At 43.3% G+C, this 19,568-nt stretch overlaps 1 protein-coding gene across 2 annotated transcripts in view; it reads right to left on the reverse strand.

Moving 5' to 3' along the window:
* STRBP (spermatid perinuclear RNA binding protein) overlaps positions 1–19,568 on the reverse strand; it is an 89,710-nt gene that overhangs the window by 69,794 nt on the left and 348 nt on the right. The window lies entirely within an intron of this gene.

Below are 19,568 nucleotides of genomic sequence, written 5' to 3' on the forward strand. Positions count from 1 at the left end.
CAACTGGCAAGGTCCGTGCTGCCACCGGCTGCTTTGGGTCCCCCCCCCCCCCCCCCCCCCGCCCCCACCCCCACCCCCCATCACCAACAAGCTGCCTTCACTACACTGGTTTCATGGTATTCAGTCCCCACGGTCAATTTAATTCTGGGACTGTCAACACGGGAGCCAGGCAACGCCAGCAGCAGTGTCCGAAATGGACATCTGTCTACCCTCCACCAGACTGCGACCCAACCACTTCAGACAGGTGGCTGCAAAGCCAACAGATGACATAAATCCAAGCGTCTTACAGCCTGTCTAGGATGGGCACAGAACTCCAGCTCCTTCGTCAGTCTGGTTCAGAGAAGCCTCCGTGACCAGTTCCTTCATTTCTCTGTTTTTTAAAAGGAAGGAGGGGAAGGAGAGGAAGAGCGAGACACACACACATTCAAGTGGTGAGGTAAATTCTTTAAGGAAGGGACTATCCTTTTGTTCTGTTTTTGTACAGCACCTAGCACATTGGGGTTCTGGTTTATGACTGCGGCTTAGAGGCACTATTGCCACACACATAAGGGAAGATGATTTAAGGAACATCACACACACACACAAACTTGTTACCTAACCCTGCTGTATATGGCCTTCATCATCACGCATCTGTGCAATGACTGGCACAATGCAACTTTGTTCTAGTTGAGACCTGCAGGAGCTACTGTAATATAAAGAATGACTAATTCCCTCCTGCTGTCCCAATAAACCAAATTGCCTAGTTTTTCCAGGATGCTCCCTATGCACGGAAAGCCCCCCTTACTCCAGCTCGCTGAGCCACCACTCTCCCCTCCTGTGATGCCCACAAGAAGAGAAGACAGATAAATACATATTTAACACAATGTTATGCCTTCCACTGGGCTTCCTAGAACATCCCTTCTTCTCCAGGCCTGGATCTTAGACTATGTGCTCTGGAGGGCAGGAACATCTTGTTTTGTCCCTTGTACAGAGCAAAGCACACAGAGTCAGTCCTCAAAGAGCCCATTAGCACTTTCCACCCCCCATTGCTACCCCTTTCTCCCTTGTGCCTGTGATCCTAGCTACCCCTCTTTCTGCCTTTGCGCTGGAGCAGGTGTCATAAACAGATAGCTAAGGGTTAATGTTTCTTTTACCTGTAAAGGATTAACAAAGGGAACCAAACATCTGACCAGAGGACCAATCAGAACCAGATTTTTCAAAGTCAGGGAGGGAAGTTTTGGACTCTGGGTCTTTTGTCGTCTCTCAGCTATGAGAAGCTTCTTTCTTCTTCTAATCTTCTGTTCCAACTTGTAAGTACAGGTAGAAAAACAATATAGGCTTTTATGTGGCGTAGGTGGTATTTACGCCATGTGTTAACTTGCGCGATGTTTCAAATTGGATATCTTTTTGAATCAGACTGTTATTCATATTTTCTTATAAGCAATAGCCCTGTATTGTATCTTGATGCAGAGTTTATATTCTTATGTCTTTTTCTTTCTTTTTTTTTTATAAAGTTTTCTTTGTAAGACTGTTTGAGTTTTTCTCTCTGGGTAGTGTTAAGGAACAAGGGGAAGAGAATTCTCTTTGTGTTAGATCTCGGGGGTAAGCTCTGCAGCACAGGGAGTTGGTGGAGGGGGAAGAAATAGGACATCTCTGTTTCCTTGTATTTGGGTTTGTCTCTTTGTGGATAAAGAGACATGCTTCTTGGCATTGTGATGCAAAAGATTGCATCAATACTCTCAGGTTAGCCCAGAAGGAAAGTCTGGGTGGGGAGAGGAGGAGGGAATTGGTTTATTTCCCTTGTTGGAGACTCAAGCATCTGAGTCTTGGGGGTTCCCCAGGGAAGGTTTTGGGGGGGGCTCAAGTGTACAGGCACTGATTCCTGGTTGGTGGCAGCGAGATAGATCAAGCTGGTAATAAGCTTGGAGCTTCTTCATGCTAAGCACCCAGGTTTTGGACGCTAAGGTCCAGATTTGGGAAAGAGGCTTATGATAGCAGGTATCTGCAAGCCATGTTCCTCTGCTGCAGTGACACACTGACAAGGAAAATCCTTGACAGTTTCACGCTGCTGCAGACTCAAAGCAATGCAGTGCAGCCCAGAGAGCCAAACCACAAACCCCGCAGGAGTTTTTCCTGCTCTATCTCCCATTCCCTATGCAGCAGTGAGGACAAGCAGGCTCCTACAATCCCATGGTCAATTTAGAAAGGTCATTATTGTGGGAAAGAGACTGAGCAATCTGACCTTAATTGCTCCTGCTATTCTCTTCTATGTAAATGTTTAAGTGAACTCAATAAAGGCTTTTTGTACTATAAAAACCCCCAGATTTCTGATCTGTCTCGAGATTCAAAACCGAGAAGGAAACATAGGATTTTTATTTTTTTGGCATGCTCTCCAATTGCTATTCCAATCTCCTAACACATAGGCCTCACTAGCACACAGAAAGTCATCTCTCCTTAACCCAGGAGTTATTGCAAACATTCTTAACACAACAGGAGCAAAACGAAAACAGAAAAGGAGAGAATACATCAAATCCCAGAGCTCCTAACTCAGCCTAAAATTCAATCAGCTACGTATGCTATGCACGATACTCGCTACTGTACTTCGCAATAGATTGTGTGTGGAGGGTGAGGGTGAAGATGAAAAAGCCTTTGAGCTAAAGTGCACCTGCTAAGCTAGCAATAATGCTAACTACCGCATTTTAAATCATTGGTGTTCAATTCAGATACAGAGGAACTCGATCTTCCAGTCTGAGAATCATGCTCTAATGTGGGTGTAATATATTTAGGACCAACCATTATATTTAAAAATAGAAGTAAGGAGCTAGTTGATCTCTTCCACCAAATGGACCAATGTTACCACAATGATTAGAGCGACTGTTCTGTGAAAAGTGACCAATAACAGCACCATGGAGTTCCATGTCCATTTTTCCCTTGGCAAAATACTGCCAGGAGAAGCCAGCCAGAGACTCCAGCTGTCAGGAGCAGCAGCGCTCAAGACAGGGACCTCTGGACATTCAGAGAACTTTCCGCAGTTTTGAGTGGACTCCCTCTGCCCTATTCTGATTGGCTGTTTGCTCCAACTCTCCCTTCCCTCCTCTCCCTTGGGTTACGTCTACACTACGGGATTATTCCGATTGTATATAAACCGGTTTTATAAAACAGATTGTATAAAGTCGAGTGCATGCGGCCACACTAAGCACATTAATTCGGCGGTGTGCATCCATGGTCCGAGGCTAGCGTTGATTTCCTGAGCGTTGCACTGTGGGTAGCTATTCTGTAGCTATCCCATAGTTCCCGCAGTCTCCTCCGCCCCTTAGAATTCTGGGTTGAGGGCCCAGTGGCTGATGGGGCAAAAATCATGTCACAGGTAGTTCTGGGTAATGTTGTCAGTCATTCCTTCCTCCGGGAAAGCAACAGCAGACAATCACTTTGCACCCTTTTTCCTGGATTGCCCTGGCAGGTGCCATAGCACAGCAACCATGGAGCCTGTTCAGATGATTTTTTTTTTTTTTTTTTTTTACAGTCACCGTATGTGTACTGGATGCCCCAGACAGAAAGCGATACTCCAGCATACACAGCAGCATTCATTTGCTTTTGCATGATAGCAGAGACGGTTATCAGTCGTTCTGTACCGTCTGCTGCCGGCGTAAATTGGCAATGAGATGAACGGTTATCTGTCCCTCTGTACTGTCTGCTGCTATCATGGGTGCCCCTGGCTGAGATCGGCTGGGGGCGCAAAAGCAAAACTGGGAATGACTCCCCGAGTCAATCCCTCCTTTATGGTTTCTAAAATAGAGTCAGTCCTGCCTAGAATATGGGGCAAGTGTACTAGAGAACTAGTGTATCAGAGAGCACACAGCTGCTCCGTGTCAGATCCCGCAGAAATGATGAGCTGCATGCCATTCACTTGGGGGTGCCCCTGCAACAACCCCACCCGTTGCTTCCCCGTCCTCGCCCAACCTTCCTGGGCTACCGTGGGAGTGTTCCCCCTCACCCATGTGTGTCATGAAGTAATAAAGAATGCAGGAATAAGAAACACTGGGTTTTTAGTGACATAAAATGAGGGGGAGGCAGCCTCCCGGGGCTATGACAGTCCAGGCAGGACAGATCTTTTCTTTACACAGAAAGGGAGGGGGCTGATGAAGCTCAGCCCCCAGTTGCTATGATGAAGACGGTTACCAGCCATTCTGTACCATCTACTGGAAATGACCGGGAGTCATTCCTATTTTTTCCCCATGAGCCCCCGGCCAGCCTCACCTGAAGCCAGCCAGGAGCACTCACGGGTTTGATAACAAGGACGGTGTATCAGTCCTACTGCACCGTCTGCCACTGGGCAGGGGAGAGGAGTGGATACTGCGCTTCACTGCTGCAGCATCGGTCTACCATACAGCATTCAGTAGACATAGGTGACACTGAAAGAAAGCAAGAAACGATTATTCTTTCCCTTTTCTTTCACGTGCGGGGGAGGGGGGGGGTAAATTGAGGGAGCTTATTTCCTGAACCATGCCGGACAATGTGTTTGAACCTACAGGCACTGGGAGTTCAGCCAAGAATGCAAAATAGTTTCGGAGACTGCTGTGGACTGTGGGATACCTGGAGTCCTCAGTACCCCCTCCCTCCCTCCATGAGCGTCCATTTGAGTCTCTGGCTTCCCATTATGCTTGTCACGCAGCACTGTGTAGCCTGGAGATTTTTTTTCAAACGCTTTGCATTTTTGTCTTCTGTAACGGAGCTTTGATTTAGAACAGATTTGTTTCCCCATACAGCAATCAGATCCAGTATCTCCCTACGGTCCACGCTGGAACTCTTTTTGGATTTGGGACTGCATTGCCACCCGGGCTGATCAGAGCTCCCGCTGGACAAACAGGAAATGAAAATTAAATTATTTGCAGGGCTTTTCCTGTTTACCTGGCCACTGCATCGGAGTTCAGATTGCTGTCCAGAAGCGGGTCACAGTGGTGCACTGTGGGATACCGCCCGGAGGCCAATACCGTCGATTTGCGGTCACTCTAACCCTAATCTGATATGGTAATACCGATTTTAGCGCTACTCCTCTCGTCGGGGAGGAGTATAGAAACCGATTTAAAGAGCCGTTTATATCGATGTAAAGGGAGTCATAGTGTGGACGGGTACAGCGTTAAATCGATTTAACGCTGCTAAAATCGGTTTAAATGCGTAGTGTAGACCAAGCCTTGGACTCACTCCCCACCTTGTCCCCTGCCCCATCTGCTCCTTAGCTGATCCCCCTTCCTAACAAACCCCACAAAAAAATAAAGTCCTGGAACAAACCTGATGTTTTCTTCCATCACACTGTTCACACTACTCGTGTTATCCCCCTTCCCCTACCTGGTGTCTGTTTTGTCTCTTTAAACTGTAAACTCTTTGGGGCAGGGATTATCTGCTACTCTGTGTTTGTGCAGTGCCTGTCACAACGGGGCTTCCCTTTCTGAGCTGGTCCTTAGGCACTACTGTAATAAACATGATGACTAATAACAATAATATGCAAGTTACAGCAAAAGTAGGTGACCTTCCAATCCATTCAGCAAAGCATCTGCAGTTGCCATTTCAAGGCAGACAGGACGGAGCAGTTCTCCGCAGAAAAAGGTGTTGTACAACTTGACTGCTCTGCAAGCAAAATATAAATGAATAACTGCCAACTCATTGGGATTTGCCAGCTCTATTGTGTTGTTGCACAAAGACCTCACCATCTGCCCAAAGTCAGCCAGGTAGATGCTCCCGCAAACTACATGAGGTCTCATTGCCTGGGCCCTATGTGCTCTTCCCACAGGCACCTTCACCGAACCACTGAAATACATGTCAAAGCCACTGAAACCACTGAATAAACAAACTTGAGGTCTCTTTCTAACTTTTACAGCAGAGGATTCAAAACAACCAAGATCTTTATGTTCTGCCTCCAGACTCGTGCAAAGGTTCTATGGATGTTCACAGAGGACGACTGAGCTGAAGTATTGCTGAGGAGGGAGCAGCATTCTGGACTGTGCTATCATATAGTCCCCACTGCAGACTCTCACTGGAGGTGGAATGCTGTTAAGACATTGCAGATGATGCTAGTGCCAGACTCCTGAAAGGCGGATTCTCTGAAGCATCTCAATGGGGACAGAGATGGAAGTACATTGCAGCACAACTGTACTGAAGCAGCAGATCAATTCATAATGTGGAGCCAATATAACATTTACACCGATTACATATTAAGTTTTCTAAATTACTGCACACATACAATGTTTGAACCGGACAGTTTAAATTGCAGCATGGAGCATTTCCCCTTTTAGAAATCTACTCTAGTAGACCACAGCAATAGTTATGGTCCCATCGGTGGTTTGTAATAAGCCTCATTTGTGAGAGGTTTTTGTTACTCTGCTGTCTTCATTTGTTTCATGCTGAAACTTGGCATGAAGTACAGATTCCAGGCCTGCTGTACAAAGTTAAATAAAATCAGTTTGCTTGTTTTTTGAGAGGGGCAAAAAGTGAAGTCCCAGTTTCAAGTTCTTCAATGTTCTTAAAGGAAAGAAATGCTAGCAAAATATACTCCCAGGGACAGTGACCTTTGGGAAAGTTCTAAACTGCAGAGCAATCCTAGAGTTCCAGTGGCATACTATCAAGCACATATAATCAACAAGGTAAATCACAATCTGATACCAAAGCTATCAGAGATCAAGCAATCAGAGCTTTACTTTGTAAACTGTTTTGTTTCAAAGCAGATCTGTATTTTGTTTCCTTTTACTTGCTTGGTACTAAAGACCATATCCGTAAAGGCAGAGTTCGGTTAAGACTTCATTTGCTTGTGACACTTATTCCCCACCACACAGCCTAATCCCCTGGAATGTGGAGATTGGTTAATGGAGGGAAATGACTGAGCTCCCAAAGAGATGAAGGAACAGGCTGCAGGAACCAAACCAACATAAAAAGTGACAATTCTATATCCATGCAGGTATGATTGATAATAAAGAACTGGGGAGGAGGGGGAGCCAAACAGCATATCACTTTATTTTTCTGGCCGTCATCATCAACTCATGATGTGCCTCAGCTGCCCATCTTAAAACAGATACAAGGATACCTGCTCTTTATAAATTGCTTTGAGATCTACGAATAGAAGTGCCAAGTACAATTATTATCGGTAATTTCAGATAAAATGGGTATGTAAGGAAAAGAGTGCTACAGAGAAACAATCACTGCAAGCAAAGTTATTCCTGCGCAAGGAGTTTTTCAAAGTGTTCAAGGAGGTGACAACAGCTATAACAAGAATAAAGAGTCTAAAGCCACATTCAGATGTTGCAAAATATTTTGGCTGCTGCCAATATGGAGTGGTATCAAATGTATTCATGGAGCAATCAAGAGCAGCACCAAGTTTTTCCAGAATCCAATTCGATCTAAAAACTAAACTCAGTTTAAAATATCCCAGCTACAGGAGGACTCTGACTTGCCTTCAGGGTGGGAGTCACGATTCTTTTTTGAATGCGGGAGGGTGGGGGGCAAGGGATAACTCAGTGGTTTGAGCATTGGCCTGCTAAACCCAGGGTTGTGAGTTCATTCCTTGAGGGGGCCACCTAGGGATCTGGGGCAAAAATCAGTACTTGGTCCTGCTAGTCAAGGCAGGGGGCTGGACTCAATTACCTTTCAAGATATAATAGGTATATCTCCAATTATTATTATTATTTCTTTATGATGATTTAGACAATCATGTTTCCTCCTCAGCATCCCAACTATCTGCTGAAGATGAGGTGGTGCATGCAGATGTGGATTCAAAGCAAATCGAGCTACTCTGTTAGGCCATGTTATTGGCAACAGCCAACTTGATCCTGACCCCAAAAAGTACAGAAGCTAGCTGCTTTGCCCTTTTCTTGTATTTAGAACAGTGGTTCTCAATCTGCGGCCCGCGGGCCACTTGTGGCCTAATCAGCACAGAGCTGCAGCCCATGTGACATCCTCAGGGCCACACCGGTAGTATTGGATGCGGCCCACAATGGGAAATAGGTTGAGAATCACTGATTTAGAGTCATAGAGTTTGAGGTTAGAAGGGACCACCAGGTCATCCAGTCTGACCTGTATCACTGGCCATTAAATACCACCCAGCACCTGCACACCAAGCCTAACAACCTGAATTAGACCAAGTATTAAAGCCCTCCAGAGAATAAACCATTATATTTATTTGGTTTACTGTCTTTTCTAGGGTGCTCATCACCATACTCATCCAAGCACAATTAATGCTAATTTTAGCCTAATACTTGTGTGATGTAGGAAAATATTCCATCACCTTTCATTCCAAAATGAAGCTTGGAGAAATAAAGTCACATAGCAAGTCAGAGGAACAGCCTGGAACCCAGGTCTCCCCATCTGTCGCCCTATAGCTTAAACACACGAGTATTCCCATAGGAGTAAGATGGCTGTTTAAGGCTTCTTTCCTTTCAAACCAGATCAGGGTCTCCCTTATCACCTTAACCAGGAGATGGAGGTCACCTATACAGCGTTTGTCTTTATTTCTGACTTTAAGATAAATGTATGACCTAGCTTGGATGTCACAAAGTACTGCTACCTAGACTAGTAAGTAATGACGACTGTCAAGTTGTACCACACCTATACACAGAGAGACACCTGAGCCACTTTAAAGCCATTAGCTGAACCATTTGGCTAACTCTTGAGAAACAAGCTAAGTCACTATCTGATCAGACTCCTGGTCAGCCCAACTAAGAAGTCAAAAAACTCTCATCCTATTTGTTAAGTTCAATTTTCTACACTTCCAGTCAGGAGATCACATAAGAGCTGCTTATTCAGGTTCTTGTAGCTGCATCAAAAAGTACAAGCCAACTGAAAGATGCATGCTGCTGAAAAAAAGCATCCTGTATAAAAGTTGGGGGGATTGTTGGATTTTCATGTGTGTTGTTGATTTTCATTGTGTTGATTAAGAACCGCTATTAGGGAAAGGAAGAGGAAAGTAGATACAAAACTTAAACCCAGATTCATTAAATCTGTCTCTCCACAAAATGGCTTCAGCAGAATTCTAAGATTATGATGCCAAAATAGCCAGGGACCTACCTTCCTGTTTGAGATCCACTCTTTCGCTAGCCATCTTGCTGGATCTGCAAACCACAGAGGGATTTGAGCTGTAGCTTCAATTTAAGAAAGAGTTGCTGCTGGTGCAACTCACTTTATGATGGACCTGAACTCTGGAGTTTAAAACCACCCCATGGTCCAATATTGACATTTGGGTCACAGTGCACCCAGTTTCTGGCAAAGTAAGGGTTAACTGACACTAGGATTTGTGGCTGTGGTGGTTTTTCCTCCTATATCTCCTAGTTTGGGGGAGGGGCAGCTACTATATCATTTGCATTCCTATAATTGTATTTCTAATTTACTGTAAAGGCACAAAACCCTGAACACAAAAATTTCTGATGCTTTTCACTAACATCTAAATACGTAAAAATATATAGTTGCCACCTAGGCAGCTTCCTAGCTTCCACTTGTACAATCCAAAAAGCTGGGAATGCATTTATTGATGGTTTTCAAAAGCCAGCGTGGCTCCAGGCTGCACAACCACCACAGAATTTACTACACAATTAGCTATGTTGCACAGCCAAAGAAAAAGCAAGATTACCCCACGCAAAGGAAACATCAGTTCAGCAACAGGTGCAGGCGTCTGCAACTGGAAACAAGTAAGGATATACATTCCTCTGGACAAATGGCCTTCCCACCCTCCTTTACACTCAGTAAATAAAGTAGGATGGCCATCTCCACACCAGATTCAGCATCTAGTAAACAACTACGAGAACATTATGTAGCTTCTTCACATCAGAGCCAAAAAACTAGTTGTGCAGGATGTCTTTCATAATCCTCTCTACTCCCCTTCACCAGCTTGCTGGAAGGAAGTTGGAGAGGCACTACACTCCATTCCCCACCACTGCCAGTGCCACACTGACGCCCAGGTAATTAGCTACCTGTTAATCAGTGTTATTTAAATTTGAGTCCAAGGATCAACTAAATGACAACCTGGACTGTACAGTACTTTGAGATCACCTGATGAAAAGTGCTATACAAGAGCAAAGAAGTCTTATTAGTTTTTAAGTTGACACATGAACTTCCAAGGCCCAGTTCTGCTCTGTGTCTGCATGAGTGAGGCTAACTTGGGTAAGAGTTACAGAGTTTGGCTCTATATTCTAGTTCCACATACTACAGTATAATAAAAATTAGGTTCACTCCTAATACAGGAAACTGCCAAAGAAAAAGTTCTTTAAAGACTTCTACAGTTACATTTTCACATGTTTTTTTTTTTTTTTTTTAAGTAGAAACAAACAAGCCCTTCCCTCTGCCCACTCATTCATGTTATCTTGGATACCCTTTTTCCATCTATCCAGACAGCACCCGCTTGTCCAGGTGATACCTTTAGTTCATCTGTCCAGGTAAATGGACAATGAAAAGATAATTTGCATCAAGTTTAAATGCTGTTCCCTTTGTGTGCAAAGTCATCTGCAATGTTAGTATATTCATGTACTTCAACAACGTGCAGGTGAATGCAACATGTTGGCCCACACTATCTTACTGGGTTGTGTACTCTTTGTGTCTTTCTACATAAGAAATCATGTAAGATCTTTTGCTTAGATGTCACATTTACTGGAAGGGTTAAATAAATTACATAGCCAGCAATGATTTGACTGCTTTAAAATTAAGAAAAACCCCACCAGCAATAAAAATTCCGCAGGTGCAGAACTTTTACACCACCTTGTCGACCTAAAAACACCTGGGGATTTATTACAACCTGCTACAGAATTCTCTCACTTTTCAAGTGGAGATGGCCCATGAAGTGTCACAGAATTCTAGTGGCTCTGATTTTATTATTGGTGTAATCAACTGTACAGCTTGGAAATTAACTACAATGAGCAATGCCTCTGTACGTGATGCTCTATCTATGCCTCAGGTAAGGCTAAAGTCACAGGAAGGCTCAACAGTCAGATCACTGGTGGACACTCAAGTTTACCAAATAAAACCAAAAAACTGAAATTGTTCCCAGTGAATGTCCTGGCTCTCCCCACTGCCCCAAATATAGCAGGAATTAGAGAATTAAAGACCATCTCCAATCAACTTGTGCATCTCTCTTGCCATTGCAGTACATTGTCAGTTTCTCAGTATATGAGTTCACTTACTGTTATGTCAAATTAGGTTAACTTAAAATAATTATTTCACTCTTTTCAGTATTAACCACTTCAGGAAGTTTACCAATCTAAAAGGCCAATTATTTTCCAAGATTTTTCAAACCCACTTAATATTTCAATAAAAAACTATTTAAAATGCAAAATAAAAACTTGCAACCACAATATTAAATTTACATTAATACCCAGATATGCCCCAATTTTGTTTGATTTTTTTAAACATACAATTTAAAATAGTTTTTCCCCCTATGTAGATGATGCCTAAAGGAAAAAGTCACTGTAAGAAAAGCTTGGTACTATTGGCATACAAACCTCAAGCCAAACAAATCAGAGTCTAGTAAAGCAGCGTATAATTTACATTTTGTTATGTCAATCACAAGCAGCATCTTGAGGCTCTTTATGACTAGTACACCAAACCACAACATAAAAAAATGTTTTAAATCATCCCCTACAGAGAGATAAGCTAACTGTCAACTATTCAAGGGATTTCCCTAAATGAACAAGCAACTAGATTCTTAGAATTAACCCTCTTCAATATCAGTATTTTGAACATACATTTACTGCCTATTTCCTCAATCAATTACAGAAACTGTACCATAAAAACTGACTTCACGTAGCTACAAGTTCAATCTGCAAGATTAACACACAGATTCTAATAATCCATGATCTTTATTACCTTGAGCAATCAATCAGCAGATGACCAAGTGGCCCAGTAGTCTAGCAGCCCAGCATAGGCATATTGGACAGCTATACATGGGATCAGACTCAGAATTCCTGCTCTCTGGCTAGCAGAGCCAGGGGCTGAGAGAATCAGAGCAGAAGCTCACAAGGGACAAACAGAATAGCCTGTACCATGCACGTGCGCGTGCACACCCACTTTTTCTTAGATCTCGTAACTAAGCACTAAGGCTGGTGGTAGCACTGATGTTCTAGGGCAGGGTAAAACAACAGCATTATACCTACATGTCCATTTCCACTCCCACTACTGCTGCCACTGATAGGAGATTAAAAGAAAACTTACCATAGATGCACTACAAAGCAAAAAAGTAAACACAAGGCAGTAGAGTTGGATGGAACAAGATCTAGACTTCTCAACCCCCTTTTGTTCTAGGATGATTGGTAGAGCCCTGCAAATCTGCAGATATCTGCAAATATCCACTCCCACAGTTGCTGATATCCATGGACCATTTTTGCAGATTGCAGATCAGACGTGGATACAAATTTTGTATCCATGCAGGGGTCTAATGATTGGGAGCAGAGGACAAAGAATGCAATATTAAGATAGTTCAGCTACAAAATAAAGTCAGGAAATGCAAAGGTCAAAACATACAAGCTATGTTCATTTGACCAGGTTGCACATATGTAGTAATTCCTGTGCCGGCTTTTGAGAATGGTAGTGATGGAAGACGGGTGTCTGTGGTGGATTTGTATTGTTTTGGTTAAGGGACTGTGGCGGTGCACCCATAAGGCTTAATGGAAATATACTTATGAACGTATATATATGACATAACTGGAATTTGTTTTATGCTACATATGTCATGTAACATATCTCTGTAAAGGTTATGAACTACTGAATCTATTCATCCTATTTGTATGCATCATTGCTGTATTCGAAGTTATGAATACTGGCTGTGTACTTGCTTGATTTTTAAATAGCCTTAGTAAAGCATTTGGTTAGCTTCTTGAGAAAAGAATGTGCAAATTAAGTGCCCAGTCAAGTAACCCTTAAAGGACAATGAATCTTGGAAGGCTCCAATCCACATAAGAAGTCTACCTGAGGACGTTCAGGGTAGCATATAAACAATGGCTGCTACCTGTAAAGACTGAGTCATGCATGGACATGTGACTTGCCCGTGTGACTCCAAAACTCCATCTTGGAGCTGGACTTTGCATAGGAGAGAGGAAGGGGTCTCCACCCACAAGAGAAAGCCTATTTAAACCCCTGGGAGACCCTTCCATTTTGCCTTCAGCTGACTCAAGAGATAGCCTCTCCACCCCCAAGGATACCTGAAAGAAACTGGAACAAAGGACGGTAACTACAGGGTGTGTGAGTGATTGCTGGACCCAGACTAGAAGGAGACTAGTCTGTAAAAGGAAGCTTACTGGAACACCACAGAGGGTGAGATTTTGTCTGTATTCAGTTTTCTTACTGTATTAGACTCAGACTTGCACATTTTATTTTATTTTACTTGGTAATTCACTTTGTTCTGTCTGCTACTACTTGGAACCACTTAAATCCTACTTTCTGTATTCAATAAAGTCACTTTTTATATATTAAATTAACCCAGAGTATGTATTAACACCTGGGGGGGGGCGGCAAACAGCTGTGCATCTCTCTCTAATAGTGTTATAGAGGGTGAACAATTTATGCATTTACTCTGTATAAGCTTTATACAGAGTAAAACGGATTTATTTGGGATTTGGACTCCATTGGGAGTTGTGCATCTGAGTGTTAAAGACAGGAACACTTCTTAACTTGCTTTCAGTTAAGTCTGTAGCTTTGAAGCACATGGTTCAGACCCTGGGTCTGTGCTGGAGCAGACAGGCATGTCTGGCTCAACAAGACAGGGTGCTGGAGTCCCAAGCTGGGAGGGAAGCAGGGGCAGAAGTAGTCTTGGCACATGAGTTGACGGTTCCCGGGGGGTTTCTGTGAACCAACCCATCACAGGGACATCAGCTTGCCAGTTTAAAAAAGGTTAAGAGTAGTTGCAGGTACTACACCTGCCCAAGTCTCTCTCCCCTTCCCCCTGACTTCTGTGGATTTATACCACATTTTCCTACTTTATCAGTGTTTTTCTGTCCCCAGTGCTCAATAAGAGACTCAAACAAGAGAAATTGCCTATACAAAGTGCCTTCAAATGCACAGGTCAAACTGAAATATTTCTCTCTAGTCTTCCAGTTTATATTAGGTGCTCTTTGTAAGAGAAGTAAAAATTTCAAGACAATGTGATTTAAGTTGATGGTGTCCCTCTAAACATGCAGCTTTGTATTTCTATTTATGCTAAATGCATATCATAGACTAGTACACAGAATATGCAGAAACTATGGGCACAAGCGGTAGTGGTTATGTTGGCGGGAGAAGTTTTGCCGCTGACACAGCAGCACTGTCCACATGGGTGTTTATGGCGGTGTTACTTATGTTGCTTGGGGAGGACAGAGGGATTGTGTGATTTATTCACACCCTTGACCAACATAAATTATGCCGACATACGCTGTAATGTAGACACAGCCTAAGTAATGGTTCCTACAACATTTCTGATATTTGCATTTTTTCCTGGTATTTTAAACTATAAGTGCAATTTTAATGTTGCATTAAAACAGTATTTTTGCCTCTAACTTCTTTCCTGCTTCATACAAAGCCTAAAATTTGCCTTTTTTGATAACCTCCCTCAGCTTAAACCATGAGTTTGCAGTATTGTCTTCTATCACCTCTTGGTCTGTCAGCATTACCACTTTTCAAGGTATGTGCCATCTCTCATGTACATGTTCATTTCAGATTATTTTTCCCCAAACTGTTATTTGCTGCCAGTGTTTCTAACCTCCCTTAAATTCCTTTGTATTTATCCTCATTGGTGTTCAACTCCGCCTAGTTCAGTATCATTTACAAACTTTATTAGCCGTGTCTACTTGCTCTTCTAGATAGTTAAAAAACATATTAAATACACCTCTACCTCAATATAACATTGTCCTTGAGAGCCAAAAAAATCTTACCGCATTATAGGTGAAACCCATGTTATATCGAACTTGCTTTGATCCACCGGAGTGCGCAGCCTCCCCCGGAGCACTGCTTTACCGCGTTATATACGAATTTGTGTTATATCGGGGTAGAGGTGTAATACCAGAGACCACTGCAACACACTACTAAACATCTGCATTCAATCTGATATTGTACCTTGTGTTTAGGTACATTGGTCACTTTTCAATACATGAGATGGTGCTTATTCCAAGATGATTTGAACTAATTTTAGAGACAATTTTGAGAAACACTATCAGGGGCTTTTCTATAATCTATGTATTAAATCCCCCACTGCATCCACCAAATGCCTACAAATTCTTACTGAAACACCTCCAGTGCAGGCAGTGGGACTATTTGCATGAAGTTACACCTCTAACCCGATATAATACAACCCAATATAACACAAAATTGGATATAATGCAATGCTCGAGGGAGGGGGCTGTGCACTCCAGCGGATCAAAGCAAGTTCGATATAACGTGGTTTCACCTATAACCGAGTAAGATTTTTTGGCTCCCAAGGACAACGTTATATCGGGGTACAGGTGTTTAGCATGAGCAAGTTTTGCAAGACCGAGTCCTAATTCTGTAATTCTATCCAGAGCCAACAAGTTTATCTCCCGACATCTATTTATAAGTCCGCTACTGCTAGTTGTTCATTTTCCCTCAGTATTTGCTCTGTTACTTTTAAGGTGAATAGGAGTTAACGTAAAGCCTGGTAACTACCATGATCTCTCACTTTCCCTTTTTCAAAGATCAGTCCTGCATTTGCTCTTCTCCAGTCTTTATACATTTTTAGTAACACATCAGTGGTACAGTAAGTTTGCTAATTCCCTTAATAAGCTTCACTATTCCTTACCCACAGCTTTTTTCATAAATCCCTCCTCACTGCCTAAGTTTTCTTGTTGAAGACAGATTTTAAACAGAGTACCACAGCCAGTTTTGAGCCATTCATTTAACCCCCTTCATTCATGAGTGACCCTACTTTCTCTCCTTTTCATGTTAAGGCACTGGGTGGTTTGTTGATTGGGGGGGGGGGGGAAGAGCACGGATTGTGCTGCTTGTACAATCTCCCCTACACAAGCTGTCCCAGAAGCAGCATAAAGAAGAGCACTACCCACCACCACCTGCCCAAAGCTGGGCCCATGGTCAGAATACAACAGACAGGGAGAATATCCACCACCGTGAAGACATGACTGTGCTAAACATCTTAACAGATGCCTTGCTGAGCATGCTCACAAGTGACTTTTCACTTGCTTATAACTTGTTAACCAAACAGGCCATTGCCCCTCCTCCAGTCATGAACACGTTCTTCTAAGAGCTCCATTTACATGCCAAGTCTCAAAGTTCAGCTGCTACCAAAGCAACATGGAAAAAAGTGTGGCTTTTAGTTTATTATTATTCTGCAATGAGGTTTTCAGACTTGCACAGCACAACATGGCTGAACAAGCTTTCCTCAAACTCCGCAAAAGGATTCCCTTTTCAGTCGAGAGCAAGCATACAAAATCTCAGTGCTGCAGGAGACCTCTGCAGAATTTTAGGAATGAGGGGTTTTGAACCAAAACAGTTTAGCAGTCTTAACTGGCTCAAGGCTTGCTTTGCCTAGAATTTACTTTCAAACCCCTGCGTATAACCAGAACTTCCTCTTTCAAACAGGTCCTCAAAGCTCAACCTCTTCATTGAAGCTCAGACCCACCTGAGCCACACCAGTGAAACTGCTGTTCCCTGCCCTTTATTTTAAAATGGCATTCCAAGATAGAGCCTTCCTTTAGGTCTCCCAGTAATTATGTATTGTATATGTGCACTTAGAGAATATGCTTCCTGTGTTTTCTTGTACAGTGACAATCACATTACCAGTATTTTAATAATAATGATCACAACAGTACCTCCAAGTAGGTGCATGTACAGTAGTATACAAAATAAGGGGGTGTAGAAGGGGGTGAGAAAATTAGTAATGAAAACAAAAACAATTATACCAAGGATGCTAAGACAGCACCACACACTACACTAAGAGTGGCAAGATTGTTGGGAGTGGACAACTGAACGCACCAAAATCTTGTCAGTGCCAATCACAACCGACACGATCTCTCCCCCACTCCCGCCACACTGGAATGTAGTAAAAGTAAGAGACTGGAAAGTTCCAGACAGAAATAGTGCTGACACTGCCTAGAACTTTCAGAGGTGAGTCCAACTTCCTAAAAACCACCAAGAAGTCAGTGGAAGCTAGAAATGGCCCAGACAGGCTGTCATGTATTTCCTGTTTCTCCGCACTGGCAACCAGCCACAAGGTCCCATCACTTACAGTCAGTCTTTGACTGCACACAAGGCCTGAAGCCTTTTCAATGCCTGCAAAGGCCCTTTGCTTTTCAGAGATCGGCTTGTGGCATCACCCACACAAGGTATTATTGTGATGTCCGAATAAGATCTACATAGAGATACTAATGCTTCCCCCTCCACTCCACTAAAACGCAATTCCAAATTTTTTAAGGCTCTTCTTCCCAAGACACACAACTAGCCAGCTTCTTCACACCCTTCTTGCACTCTCTTCTCAATAGATAGTAGGTCTCATGCCTCCACCATCATTTCCTTTGGGTCCTTCTTAAAGTGTCACCACTATTAGCTTAAAAAAAATCACTTCACTAACAATTTTTTTACCAACGTTACAAGGACCTTACATTATTCAGTACTTTTACAAATGCTATGTGGGTCAGTATTTGTGTTCTGCTTACTTTTTGCATTTTACTCAGTTTGGACAATGAATTAAAAAAAAATCAATTAAATCAGTTTCATTTTCACTCTTTAATTGTGCAAGACTGGGGTTCCAGACACACCCACATTCTAATCATTGCACGATCACAGCTGTTTTCATTGGAATTATTTTTTAATTGTATAAAAATTTTTATTGGCTTGGGGATTTAAAATAGCTTGTTTTAACAAAATGTAAACAATGAGTCAAATTTAAGCTAAAAGTGTTGCTTCAAATAGATACTTCTTCCAAGAGACCAAGAAATCCCCCTGGTCTCTATCCTAGTACTAAGTTACAGACAATTTAAATACATATGGAACTAACCAGACATGCATGAAACTTCATGTAGATTTTTCTTACATGATATCCTGTAGCCTTACCTGGTCTATCTATATTGTAAGCTCTTTGGAGTAACACCATTTTTTCTTAATGTCCATAGTGCACTTTCAATGCTACGTAAATAAATAATCAGACATGCTAGTGAATAACATAGTTTCTGTTTTTATTGCAAATTCAAGTTTTGCTCTAATCAGCATCCCTCTACTGATTCCCCAGCTATCTTTCACTGAAGTTCCCCCATCTCCACTGAAATCAGTGGGTTAATGATTAATACCCAGTACAGACCAAATCTAGAAAGAAAAGAGATGCAAATCTGTCACAGGAATCAAAGACACCTAGATACAGCACAGAGCCTTCACAAGTCACAGGAAAGCGTGAACATTTCATTTTTTTAAAATAAGGTAGGCTAGCAGACAATACAATGCACCACACCAACTAAGCTGTAGCAAAGTTCTGATCACAAGCCCTTAATTCTGTCAACCAAGAATATATATAAGAATGGCCATATTAGGTCAGACCAAAGGTCCATCTAGCCCAGTATCCTGTCTTCTGACAGTAGCCAATGTCAGGTACCCCAGAGGGAATGAACAAAATAGGTAATTTTATTACAATTTCTCCCTGTTTTAAAGCACCACACTTCCACATAAAGGAGCTCCCTTGTCTCTCTGGGCTGAAAGGTCCTTTTATTATTCTCTACAGAGGCAACATTGCAGCTAAACATATTCACCTCCATGCCCAACAGACCAACCCAACTGACACTAGGCACAAACAGAGAATGACGCTTTCATAATGGCCTAACCACTAGCTAACATTCCTGCTCAGGCCAAGTGCACACCTGCTCCCTGCACAAAGCAGGGCAGGGAGATTTAGCACCAGGACAGCTTCCTGCGCCTAAACACCTGCACTAGGACCCTAAGGGAGAATGTTCTCACAACCAGCCCTGCAAAGTCAGGTGCACAATGAACATCCCCCCACACACACAAAAAAAAATCCCAAACGACACCACACAAAAATGAAGAAACAGATTAGAAAAAAAATCACTTTGCCAATCATCTGCTGCCCCAGCAGAGCCAACCCCCCATTCGCTGTCTGCAGCAGCAGCAGCCTCCCTGATGCCCCCAGTGGCTGTCCCCATGCAAGAACATCCCCCTGTTCACAGTCCCAGAAAGGGCCCCTGTATGTATCCACACTGTGCCTCAAAGAGTAGCCCCCCAAACCGTGCACCGCACCCCCCCGATTCGCACACTCCCAGCTCCCCAACCTCCATCCCTGTCTCCAGCTTCTCCACATCCGCTACACACAGCATCCAGCAACCCTCCGGTGGGCGCCCAGGAACCTCACGGCTGTCCATGAACCCAGCCCGCCTGCAGCCCCCAGGTTCTCACAGACCCATGCATCATGCCCCTATCTTCTCCACCCCCTTCCGCTGAGCACCATCCCACCTGCCGGTGCATCCTGCAGCTGTGTCCCCATATGCACCCCGCCCCCCACTGCCCCCAACGCACCCAAACCCCTCATCCCCAGCCCCAATCCTGACTCCCTCCCAGAGTCTGCACCCTGAACCCGCTCCTGCACCCCAACCTCCTGCCCCAGCCAGGAGCCCCCTCCTGCA

Source organism: Chelonoidis abingdonii, chromosome 24 (assembly GCF_003597395.2).
Source record: "Chelonoidis abingdonii isolate Lonesome George chromosome 24, CheloAbing_2.0, whole genome shotgun sequence".
NCBI lineage: Eukaryota > Metazoa > Chordata > Testudines > Testudinidae > Chelonoidis > Chelonoidis abingdonii.